At 44.2% G+C, this 10,000-nt stretch overlaps 25 non-coding genes and 3 pseudogenes across 25 annotated transcripts; all 28 read right to left on the reverse strand.

The window, feature by feature from the left end:
* Positions 1-100: 100 nt before the first annotated feature.
* LOC124042315 lies at positions 101-219 on the reverse strand. Its single transcript, XR_006840104.1, has one exon. It is a non-coding gene; the product is annotated as a 5S ribosomal RNA (ribosomal RNA).
* A 237-nt stretch (positions 220-456) lies between these two features.
* On the reverse strand, positions 457-575 carry LOC124042326. The gene has a single exon (XR_006840115.1). It is a non-coding gene; the product is annotated as a 5S ribosomal RNA (ribosomal RNA).
* A 242-nt stretch (positions 576-817) lies between these two features.
* On the reverse strand, positions 818-936 carry LOC124042337. The gene has a single exon (XR_006840122.1). It is a non-coding gene; the product is annotated as a 5S ribosomal RNA (ribosomal RNA).
* Positions 937-1,176: 240 nt separating this feature from the next.
* On the reverse strand, positions 1,177-1,294 carry LOC124042336 (annotated as a pseudogene).
* Positions 1,295-1,528: 234 nt separating this feature from the next.
* LOC124042403 lies at positions 1,529-1,647 on the reverse strand. The gene has a single exon (XR_006840157.1). It is a non-coding gene; the product is annotated as a 5S ribosomal RNA (ribosomal RNA).
* Positions 1,648-1,883: 236 nt separating this feature from the next.
* On the reverse strand, positions 1,884-2,001 carry LOC124042338 (annotated as a pseudogene).
* A 234-nt stretch (positions 2,002-2,235) lies between these two features.
* On the reverse strand, positions 2,236-2,354 carry LOC124042348. The gene has a single exon (XR_006840123.1). It is a non-coding gene; the product is annotated as a 5S ribosomal RNA (ribosomal RNA).
* A 237-nt stretch (positions 2,355-2,591) lies between these two features.
* LOC124042359 lies at positions 2,592-2,710 on the reverse strand. The gene has a single exon (XR_006840124.1). It is a non-coding gene; the product is annotated as a 5S ribosomal RNA (ribosomal RNA).
* A 241-nt stretch (positions 2,711-2,951) lies between these two features.
* Positions 2,952-3,070, reverse strand: LOC124042414. Its single transcript, XR_006840168.1, has one exon. It is a non-coding gene; the product is annotated as a 5S ribosomal RNA (ribosomal RNA).
* A 238-nt stretch (positions 3,071-3,308) lies between these two features.
* LOC124042364 lies at positions 3,309-3,427 on the reverse strand. The gene has a single exon (XR_006840125.1). It is a non-coding gene; the product is annotated as a 5S ribosomal RNA (ribosomal RNA).
* Positions 3,428-3,668: 241 nt separating this feature from the next.
* Positions 3,669-3,787, reverse strand: LOC124042366. The gene has a single exon (XR_006840127.1). It is a non-coding gene; the product is annotated as a 5S ribosomal RNA (ribosomal RNA).
* A 241-nt stretch (positions 3,788-4,028) lies between these two features.
* LOC124042374 lies at positions 4,029-4,147 on the reverse strand. Its single transcript, XR_006840130.1, has one exon. It is a non-coding gene; the product is annotated as a 5S ribosomal RNA (ribosomal RNA).
* A 237-nt stretch (positions 4,148-4,384) lies between these two features.
* On the reverse strand, positions 4,385-4,503 carry LOC124042385. Its single transcript, XR_006840139.1, has one exon. It is a non-coding gene; the product is annotated as a 5S ribosomal RNA (ribosomal RNA).
* Positions 4,504-4,739: 236 nt separating this feature from the next.
* On the reverse strand, positions 4,740-4,859 carry LOC124042322. The gene has a single exon (XR_006840111.1). It is a non-coding gene; the product is annotated as a 5S ribosomal RNA (ribosomal RNA).
* A 241-nt stretch (positions 4,860-5,100) lies between these two features.
* LOC124042393 lies at positions 5,101-5,219 on the reverse strand. Its single transcript, XR_006840147.1, has one exon. It is a non-coding gene; the product is annotated as a 5S ribosomal RNA (ribosomal RNA).
* A 236-nt stretch (positions 5,220-5,455) lies between these two features.
* On the reverse strand, positions 5,456-5,574 carry LOC124042397. The gene has a single exon (XR_006840151.1). It is a non-coding gene; the product is annotated as a 5S ribosomal RNA (ribosomal RNA).
* A 242-nt stretch (positions 5,575-5,816) lies between these two features.
* Positions 5,817-5,935, reverse strand: LOC124042398. Its single transcript, XR_006840152.1, has one exon. It is a non-coding gene; the product is annotated as a 5S ribosomal RNA (ribosomal RNA).
* Positions 5,936-6,176: 241 nt separating this feature from the next.
* Positions 6,177-6,295, reverse strand: LOC124042399. The gene has a single exon (XR_006840153.1). It is a non-coding gene; the product is annotated as a 5S ribosomal RNA (ribosomal RNA).
* A 241-nt stretch (positions 6,296-6,536) lies between these two features.
* On the reverse strand, positions 6,537-6,655 carry LOC124042400. Its single transcript, XR_006840154.1, has one exon. It is a non-coding gene; the product is annotated as a 5S ribosomal RNA (ribosomal RNA).
* Positions 6,656-6,897: 242 nt separating this feature from the next.
* On the reverse strand, positions 6,898-7,016 carry LOC124042401. The gene has a single exon (XR_006840155.1). It is a non-coding gene; the product is annotated as a 5S ribosomal RNA (ribosomal RNA).
* Positions 7,017-7,258: 242 nt separating this feature from the next.
* LOC124042402 lies at positions 7,259-7,377 on the reverse strand. The gene has a single exon (XR_006840156.1). It is a non-coding gene; the product is annotated as a 5S ribosomal RNA (ribosomal RNA).
* Positions 7,378-7,619: 242 nt separating this feature from the next.
* On the reverse strand, positions 7,620-7,738 carry LOC124042404. The gene has a single exon (XR_006840158.1). It is a non-coding gene; the product is annotated as a 5S ribosomal RNA (ribosomal RNA).
* Positions 7,739-7,980: 242 nt separating this feature from the next.
* LOC124042405 lies at positions 7,981-8,099 on the reverse strand. Its single transcript, XR_006840159.1, has one exon. It is a non-coding gene; the product is annotated as a 5S ribosomal RNA (ribosomal RNA).
* A 241-nt stretch (positions 8,100-8,340) lies between these two features.
* Positions 8,341-8,459, reverse strand: LOC124042406. Its single transcript, XR_006840160.1, has one exon. It is a non-coding gene; the product is annotated as a 5S ribosomal RNA (ribosomal RNA).
* Positions 8,460-8,696: 237 nt separating this feature from the next.
* On the reverse strand, positions 8,697-8,815 carry LOC124042344 (annotated as a pseudogene).
* Positions 8,816-9,057: 242 nt separating this feature from the next.
* LOC124042323 lies at positions 9,058-9,177 on the reverse strand. Its single transcript, XR_006840112.1, has one exon. It is a non-coding gene; the product is annotated as a 5S ribosomal RNA (ribosomal RNA).
* Positions 9,178-9,419: 242 nt separating this feature from the next.
* On the reverse strand, positions 9,420-9,538 carry LOC124042426. The gene has a single exon (XR_006840179.1). It is a non-coding gene; the product is annotated as a 5S ribosomal RNA (ribosomal RNA).
* A 242-nt stretch (positions 9,539-9,780) lies between these two features.
* Positions 9,781-9,899, reverse strand: LOC124042407. Its single transcript, XR_006840161.1, has one exon. It is a non-coding gene; the product is annotated as a 5S ribosomal RNA (ribosomal RNA).
* Positions 9,900-10,000: the final 101 nt, after the last annotated feature.

Here is a 10,000-nt window from a genome sequence, read left to right on the forward strand (position 1 = left end):
GCACAGATTGTTGGATGAAATACAAACTAACTTACTTATTTCAAAGCGACGGCACATATTTCAGCCTTGTGGGAAGAAACGGACAAAGGGTTGACAAAAAAGCTTACAGCACCTGGTATTCCCAGGCGGTCTCCCATCCAAGTACTAACCAGGCCCGAACCTGCTTAGCTTCCGAGATCAGACGAGATCAGGCGTACTCAGGCCGGTGTGGTCGTAAGCGAGAAACTATCTCTTGGTGCACTATATAAAGTCAAAGTGGGTGTGATTAACAGCTGTTGCATTTTCACCATGTCGATAAGCATCTTTGTGTCACTCAAAAAGTGGAAGAACTTGCATATAATGTAGCCATAATTTGTAGCACAGATTGTTGGATGAAATACAAACTAACTTACTTATTTCAAAGCGACGGCACATATTTCAGCCTTGTGGGAAGAAACGGACAAAGGGTTGACAAAAAGCTTACAGCACCTGGTATTCCCAGGCGGTCTCCCATCCAAGTACTAACCAGGCCCGAACCTGCTTAGCTTCCGAGATCAGACGAGATCAGGCGTACTCAGGCCGGTGTGGTCGTAAGCGAGAAACTATCTCTTGGTGCACTATATAAAGTCAAAGTGGGTGTGATTAACAGCTGTTGCATTTTCACCATGTCGATAAGCATCTTTGTGTCACTCAAAAAGTTGAAGAACTTGCATATAATGTAGCCATAATTTGTAGCACAGATTGTTGGATGAAATACAAACTAACCTTGCTTACTTATTTCAAAGCGACGGCACATATTTCAGCCTTGTGGGAAGAAACGGACAAAGGGTTGACAAAAAGCTTACAGCACCTGGTATTCCCAGGCGGTCTCCCATCCAAGTACTAACCAGGCCCGAACCTGCTTAGCTTCCGAGATCAGACGAGATCAGGCGTACTCAGGCCGGTGTGGTCGTAAGCGAGAAACTATCTCTTGGTGCACTATATAAAGTCAAAGTGGGTGTGATTAACAGCTGTTGCATTTTCACCATGTCGATAAGCATCTTTGTGTCACTCAAAAAAGTTGAAGAACTTGCATATAATGTAGCCATAATTTGTAGCACAGATTGTTGGATGAAATACAAAAACTAACTTACTTATTTCAAAGCGACGGCACATATTTCAGCCTTGTGGGAAGAAACGGACAAAGGGTTGACAAAAAGCTTACAGCACCTGGTATTCCCAGGCGGTCTCCCATCCAAGTACTAACCAGGCCCGAACCTGCTTAGCTTCCGAGATCAGACGAGATCAGGCGTACTCAGGCCGGTGTGGTCGTAGCGAGAAACTATCTCTTGGTGCACTATATAAAGTCAAAGTGGGTGTGATTAACAGCTGTTGCATTTTCACCATGTCGATAAGCATCTTTGTGTCACTCAAAAAGTGGAAGAACTTGCATATAATGTAGCCATAATTTGTAGCACAGATTGTTGGATGAAATACAAACTAACCTTATTTCAAAGCGACGGCACATATTTCAGCCTTGTGGGAAGAAACGGACAAAGGGTTGACAAAAAGCTTACAGCACCTGGTATTCCCAGGCGGTCTCCCATCCAAGTACTAACCAGGCCCGAACCTGCTTAGCTTCTGAGATCAGACGAGATCAGGCGTACTCAGGCCGGTGTGGTCGTAAGCGAGAAACTATCTCTTGGTGCACTATATAAAGTCAAAGTGGGTGTGATTAACAGCTGTTGCATTTTCACCATGTCGATAAGCATCTTTGTGTCACTCAAAAGTGGAAGAACTTGCATATAATGTAGCCATAATTTGTAGCACAGATTGTTGGATGAAATACAAACTAACTTACTTATTTCAAAGCGACGGCACATATTTCAGCCTTGTGGGAAGAAACGGACAAAGGGTTGACAAAAAGCTTACAGCACCTGGTATTCCCAGGCGGTCTCCCATCCAAGTACTAACCAGGCCCGAACCTGCTTAGCTTCCGAGATCAGACGAGATCAGGCGTACTCAGGCCGGTGTGGTCGTAGCGAGAAACTATCTCTTGGTGCACTATATAAAGTCAAAGTGGGTGTGATTAACAGCTGTTGCATTTTCACCATGTCGATAAGCATCTTTGTGTCACTCAAAAAGTGCAAGAACTTGCATATAATGTAGCCATAATTTGTAGCACAGATTGTTGGATGAAATACAAACTAACCTTATTTCAAAGCGACGGCACATATTTCAGCCTTGTGGGAAGAAACGGACAAAGGGTTGACAAAAAGCTTACAGCACCTGGTATTCCCAGGCGGTCTCCCATCCAAGTACTAACCAGGCCCGAACCTGCTTAGCTTCCGAGATCAGACGAGATCAGGCGTACTCAGGCCGGTGTGGTCGTAAGCGAGAAACTATCTCTTGGTGCACTATATAAAGTCAAAGTGGGTGTGATTAACAGCTGTTGCATTTTCACCATGTCGATAAGCATCTTTGTGTCACTCAAAAAGTGAAGAACTTGCATATAATGTAGCCATAATTTGTAGCACAGATTGTTGGATGAAATACAAACTAACCTTACTTATTTCAAAGCGACGGCACATATTTCAGCCTTGTGGGAAGAAACGGACAAAGGGTTGACAAAAAGCTTACAGCACCTGGTATTCCCAGGCGGTCTCCCATCCAAGTACTAACCAGGCCCGAACCTGCTTAGCTTCCGAGATCAGACGAGATCAGGCGTACTCAGGCCGGTGTGGTCGTAAGCGAGAAACTATCTCTTGGTGCACTATATAAAGTCAAAGTGGGTGTGATTAACAGCTGTTGCATTTTCACCATGTCGATAAGCATCTTTGTGTCACTCAAAAAGTGGAAGAACTTGCATATAATGTAGCCATAATTTGTAGCACAGATTGTTGGATGAAATACAAACTAACTTGCTTACTTATTTCAAAGCGACGGCACATATTTCAGCCTTGTGGGAAGAAACGGACAAAGGGTTGACAAAAAGCTTACAGCACCTGGTATTCCCAGGCGGTCTCCCATCCAAGTACTAACCAGGCCCGAACCTGCTTAGCTTCTGAGATCAGACGAGATCAGGCGTACTCAGGCCGGTGTGGTCGTAAGCGAGAAAGTATCTCTTGGTGCACTATATAAAGTCAAAGTGGGTGTGATTAACAGCTGTTGCATTTTCACCATGTCGATAAGCATCTTTGTGTCACTCAAAAAGTGGAAGAACTTGCATATAATGTAGCCATAATTTGTAGCACAGATTGTTGGATGAAATACAAACTAACCTTACTTATTTCAAAGCGACGGCACATATTTCAGCCTTGTGGGAAGAAACGGACAAAGGGTTGACAAAAAGCTTACAGCACCTGGTATTCCCAGGCGGTCTCCCATCCAAGTACTAACCAGGCCCGAACCTGCTTAGCTTCCGAGATCAGACGAGATCAGGCGTACTCAGGCCGGTGTGGTCGTAAGCGAGAAACTATCTCTTGGTGCACTATATAAAGTCAAAGTGGGTGTGATTAACAGCTGTTGCATTTTCACCATGTCGATAAGCATCTTTGTGTCACTCAAAAAGTGAAGAACTTGCATATAATGTAGCCATAATTTGTAGCACAGATTGTTGGATGAAATACAAACTAACCTTGCTTACTTATTTCAAAGCGACGGCACATATTTCAGCCTTGTGGGAAGAAACGGACAAAGGGTTGACAAAAAGCTTACAGCACCTGGTATTCCCAGGCGGTCTCCCATCCAAGTACTAACCAGGCCCGAACCTGCTTAGCTTCCGAGATCAGACGAGATCAGGCGTACTCAGGCCGGTGTGGTCGTAAGCGAGAAACTATCTCTTGGTGCACTATATAAAGTCAAAGTGGGTGTGATTAACAGCTGTTGCATTTTCACCATGTCGATAAGCATCTTTGTGTCACTCAAAAAGTGAAGAACTTGCATATAATGTAGCCATAATTTGTAGCACAGATTGTTGGATGAAATACAAACTAACCTTGCTTACTTATTTCAAAGCGACGGCACATATTTCAGCCTTGTGGGAAGAAACGGACAAAGGGTTGACAAAAAGCTTACAGCACCTGGTATTCCCAGGCGGTCTCCCATCCAAGTACTAACCAGGCCCGAACCTGCTTAGCTTCCGAGATCAGACGAGATCAGGCGTACTCAGGCCGGTGTGGTCGTAAGCGAGAAACTATCTCTTGGTGCACTATATAAAGTCAAAGTGGGTGTGATTAACAGCTGTTGCATTTTCACCATGTCGATAAGCATCTTTGTGTCACTCAAAAAGTGGAAGAACTTGCATATAATGTAGCCATAATTTGTAGCACAGATTGTTGGATGAAATACAAACTAACTTACTTATTTCAAAGCGACGGCACATATTTCAGCCTTGTGGGAAGAAACGGACAAAGGGTTGACAAAAAGCTTACAGCACCTGGTATTCCCAGGCGGTCTCCCATCCAAGTACTAACCAGGCCCGAACCTGCTTAGCTTCCGAGATCAGACGAGATCAGGCGTACTCAGGCCGGTGTGGTCGTAAGCGAGAAACTATCTCTTGGTGCACTATATAAAGTCAAAGTGGGTGTGATTAACAGCTGTTGCATTTTCACCATGTCGATAAGCATCTTTGTGTCACTCAAAAAGTGGAAGAACTTGCATATAATGTAGCCATAATTTGTAGCACAGATTGTTGGATGAAATACAAAAACTAACCTTATTTCAAAGCGACGGCACATATTTCAGCCTTGTGGGAAGAAACGGACAAAGGGTTGACAAAAAGCTTACAGCACCTGGTATTCCCAGGCGGTCTCCCATCCAAGTACTAACCAGGCCCGAACCTGCTTAGCTTCCTGAGATCAGACGAGATCAGGCGTACTCAGGCCGGTGTGGTCGTAAGCGAGAAACTATCTCTTGGTGCACTATATAAAGTCAAAGTGGGTGTGATTAACAGCTGTTGCATTTTCACCATGTCGATAAGCATCTTTGTGTCACTCAAAAAGTGGAAGAACTTGCATATAATGTAGCCATAATTTGTAGCACAGATTGTTGGATGAAATACAAACTAACCTTGCTTACTTATTTCAAAGCGACGGCACATATTTCAGCCTTGTGGGAAGAAACGGACAAAGGGTTGACAAAAGCTTACAGCACCTGGTATTCCCAGGCGGTCTCCCATCCAAGTACTAACCAGGCCCGAACCTGCTTAGCTTCCGAGATCAGACGAGATCAGGCGTACTCAGGCCGGTGTGGTCGTAAGCGAGAAACTATCTCTTGGTGCACTATATAAAGTCAAAGTGGGTGTGATTAACAGCTGTTGCATTTTCACCATGTCGATAAGCATCTTTGTGTCACTCAAAAAGTGAAGAACTTGCATATAATGTAGCCATAATTTGTAGCACAGATTGTTGGATGAAATACAAACTAACCTTACTTATTTCAAAGCGACGGCACATATTTCAGCCTTGTGGGAAGAAACGGACAAAGGGTTGACAAAAGCTTACAGCACCTGGTATTCCCAGGCGGTCTCCCATCCAAGTACTAACCAGGCCCGAACCTGCTTAGCTTCCGAGATCAGACGAGATCAGGCGTACTCAGGCCGGTGTGGTCGTAAGCGAGAAACTATCTCTTGGTGCACTATATAAAGTCAAAGTGGGTGTGATTAACAGCTGTTGCATTTTCACCATGTCGATAAGCATCTTTGTGTCACTCAAAAAGTGGAAGAACTTGCATATAATGTAGCCATAATTTGTAGCACAGATTGTTGGATGAAATACAAACTAACCTTGCTTACTTATTTCAAAGCGACGGCACATATTTCAGCCTTGTGGGAAGAAACGGACAAAGGGTTGACAAAAAGCTTACAGCACCTGGTATTCCCAGGCGGTCTCCCATCCAAGTACTAACCAGGCCCGAACCTGCTTAGCTTCCGAGATCAGACGAGATCAGGCGTACTCAGGCCGGTGTGGTCGTAAGCGAGAAACTATCTCTTGGTGCACTATATAAAGTCAAAGTGGGTGTGATTAACAGCTGTTGCATTTTCACCATGTCGATAAGCATCTTTGTGTCACTCAAAAAGTGGAAGAACTTGCATATAATGTAGCCATAATTTGTAGCACAGATTGTTGGATGAAATACAAACTAACTGGCTTACTTATTTCAAAGCGACGGCACATATTTCAGCCTTGTGGGAAGAAACGGACAAAGGGTTGACAAAAAGCTTACAGCACCTGGTATTCCCAGGCGGTCTCCCATCCAAGTACTAACCAGGCCCGAACCTGCTTAGCTTCCGAGATCAGACGAGATCAGGCGTACTCAGGCCGGTGTGGTCGTAAGCGAGAAACTATCTCTTGGTGCACTATATAAAGTCAAAGTGGGTGTGATTAACAGCTGTTGCATTTTCACCATGTCGATAAGCATCTTTGTGTCACTCAAAAAGTGAAGAACTTGCATATAATGTAGCCATAATTTGTAGCACAGATTGTTGGATGAAATACAAACTAACCTTGCTTACTTATTTCAAAGCGACGGCACATATTTCAGCCTTGTGGGAAGAAACGGACAAAGGGTTGACAAAAAGCTTACAGCACCTGGTATTCCCAGGCGGTCTCCCATCCAAGTACTAACCAGGCCCGAACCTGCTTAGCTTCCGAGATCAGACGAGATCAGGCGTACTCAGGCCGGTGTGGTCGTAAGCGAGAAACTATCTCTTGGTGCACTATATAAAGTCAAAGTGGGTGTGATTAACAGCTGTTGCATTTTCACCATGTCGATAAGCATCTTTGTGTCACTCAAAAAGTGGAAGAACTTGCATATAATGTAGCCATAATTTGTAGCACAGATTGTTGGATGAAATACAAACTAACCTTGCTTACTTATTTCAAAGCGACGGCACATATTTCAGCCTTGTGGGAAGAAACGGACAAAGGGTTGACAAAAAGCTTACAGCACCTGGTATTCCCAGGCGGTCTCCCATCCAAGTACTAACCAGGCCCGAACCTGCTTAGCTTCCGAGATCAGACGAGATCAGGCGTACTCAGGCCGGTGTGGTCGTAAGCGAGAAACTATCTCTTGGTGCACTATATAAAGTCAAAGTGGGTGTGATTAACAGCTGTTGCATTTTCACCATGTCGATAAGCATCTTTGTGTCACTCAAAAAGTGGAAGAACTTGCATATAATGTAGCCATAATTTGTAGCACAGATTGTTGGATGAAATACAAACTAACCTTGCTTACTTATTTCAAAGCGACGGCACATATTTCAGCCTTGTGGGAAGAAACGGACAAAGGGTTGACAAAAAGCTTACAGCACCTGGTATTCCCAGGCGGTCTCCCATCCAAGTACTAACCAGGCCCGAACCTGCTTAGCTTCCGAGATCAGACGAGATCAGGCGTACTCAGGCCGGTGTGGTCGTAAGCGAGAAACTATCTCTTGGTGCACTATATAAAGTCAAAGTGGGTGTGATTAACAGCTGTTGCATTTTCACCATGTCGATAAGCATCTTTGTGTCACTCAAAAAGTGGAAGAACTTGCATATAATGTAGCCATAATTTGTAGCACAGATTGTTGGATGAAATACAAACTAACCTTGCTTACTTATTTCAAAGCGACGGCACATATTTCAGCCTTGTGGGAAGAAACGGACAAAGGGTTGACAAAAAGCTTACAGCACCTGGTATTCCCAGGCGGTCTCCCATCCAAGTACTAACCAGGCCCGAACCTGCTTAGCTTCCGAGATCAGACGAGATCAGGCGTACTCAGGCCGGTGTGGTCGTAAGCGAGAAAGTATCTCTTGGTGCACTATATAAAGTCAAAGTGGGTGTGATTAACAGCTGTTGCATTTTCACCATGTCGATAAGCATCTTTGTGTCACTCAAAAAGTGGAAGAACTTGCATATAATGTAGCCATAATTTGTAGCACAGATTGTTGGATGAAATACAAACTAACCTTGCTTACTTATTTCAAAGCGACGGCACATATTTCAGCCTTGTGGGAAGAAACGGACAAAGGGTTGACAAAAAGCTTACAGCACCTGGTATTCCCAGGCGGTCTCCCATCCAAGTACTAACCAGGCCCGAACCTGCTTAGCTTCCGAGATCAGACGAGATCAGGCGTACTCAGGCCGGTGTGGTCGTAAGCGAGAAACTATCTCTTGGTGCACTATATAAAGTCAAAGTGGGTGTGATTAACAGCTGTTGCATTTTCACCATGTCGATAAGCATCTTTGTGTCACTCAAAAAGTGAAGAACTTGCATATAATGTAGCCATAATTTGTAGCACAGATTGTTGGATGAAATACAAACTAACCTTGCTTACTTATTTCAAAGCGACGGCACATATTTCAGCCTTGTGGGAAGAAACGGACAAAGGGTTGACAAAAAGCTTACAGCACCTGGTATTCCCAGGCGGTCTCCCATCCAAGTACTAACCAGGCCCGAACCTGCTTAGCTTCCGAGATCAGACGAGATCAGGCGTACTCAGGCCGGTGTGGTCGTAAGCGAGAAACTATCTCTTGGTGCACTATATAAAGTCAAAGTGGGTGTGATTACCAGCTGTTGCATTTTCACCATGTCGATAAGCATCTTTGTGTCACTCAAAAAGTGAAGAAACTTGCATATAATGTAGCCATAATTTGTAGCACAGATTGTTGGATGAAATACAAACTAACCTTGCTTACTTATTTCAAAGCGACGGCACATATTTCAGCCTTGTGGGAAGAAACGGACAAAGGGTTGACAAAAACAGCACCTGGTATTCCCAGGCGGTCTCCCATCCAAGTACTAACCAGGCCCGAACCTGCTTAGCTTCCGAGATCAGACGAGATCAGGCGTACTCAGGCCGGTGTGGTCGTAAGCGAGAAACTATCTCTTGGTGCACTATATAAAGTCAAAGTGGGTGTGATTAACAGCTGTTGCATTTTCACCATGTCGATAAGCATCTTTGTGTCACTCAAAAAGTGGAAGAACTTGCATATAATGTAGCCATAATTTGTAGCACAGATTGTTGGATGAAATACAAACTAACCTTGCTTACTTATTTCAAAGCGACGGCACATATTTCAGCCTTGTGGGAAGAAACGGACAAAGGGTTGACAAAAAGCTTACAGCACCTGGTATTCCCAGGCGGTCTCCCATCCAAGTACTAACCAGGCCCGAACCTGCTTAGCTTCCTGAGATCAGACGAGATCAGGCGTACTCAGGCCGGTGTGGTCGTAAGCGAGAAACTATCTCTTGGTGCACTATATAAAGTCAAAGTGGGTGTGATTAACAGCTGTTGCATTTTCACCATGTCGATAAGCATCTTTGTGTCACTCAAAAAGTGGAAGAACTTGCATATAATGTAGCCATAATTTGTAGCACAGATTGTTGGATGAAATACAAACTAACCTTGCTTACTTATTTCAAAGCGACGGCACATATTTCAGCCTTGTGGGAAGAAACGGACAAAGGGTTGACAAAAAGCTTACAGCACCTGGTATTCCCAGGCGGTCTCCCATCCAAGTACTAACCAGGCCCGAACCTGCTTAGCTTCTGAGATCAGACGAGATCAGGCGTACTCAGGCCGGTGTGGTCGTAAGCGAGAAACTATCTCTTGGTGCACTATATAAAGTCAAAGTGGGTGTGATTAACAGCTGTTGCATTTTCACCATGTCGATAAGCATCTTTGTGTCACTCAAAAAGTGGAAGAACTTGCATATAATGTAGCCATAATTTGTAGCACAGATTGTTGGATGAAATACAAACTAACCTTGCTTACTTATTTCAAAGCGACGGCACATATTTCAGCCTTGTGGGAAGAAACGGACAAAGGGTTGACAAAAAGCTTACAGCACCTGGTATTCCCAGGCGGTCTCCCATCCAAGTACTAACCAGGCCCGAACCTGCTTAGCTTCCGAGATCAGACGAGATCAGGCGTACTCAGGCCGGTGTGGTCGTAAGCGAGAAACTATCTCTTGGTGCACTATATAAAGTCAAAGTGGGTGTGATTAACAGCTGTTGCATTTTCACCATGTCGATAAGCATCTTTGTGTCACTCAAAAA

Source organism: Oncorhynchus gorbuscha, linkage group LG08 (genome assembly GCF_021184085.1).
Source record: "Oncorhynchus gorbuscha isolate QuinsamMale2020 ecotype Even-year linkage group LG08, OgorEven_v1.0, whole genome shotgun sequence".
Taxonomy (NCBI): domain Eukaryota; kingdom Metazoa; phylum Chordata; class Actinopteri; order Salmoniformes; family Salmonidae; genus Oncorhynchus; species Oncorhynchus gorbuscha.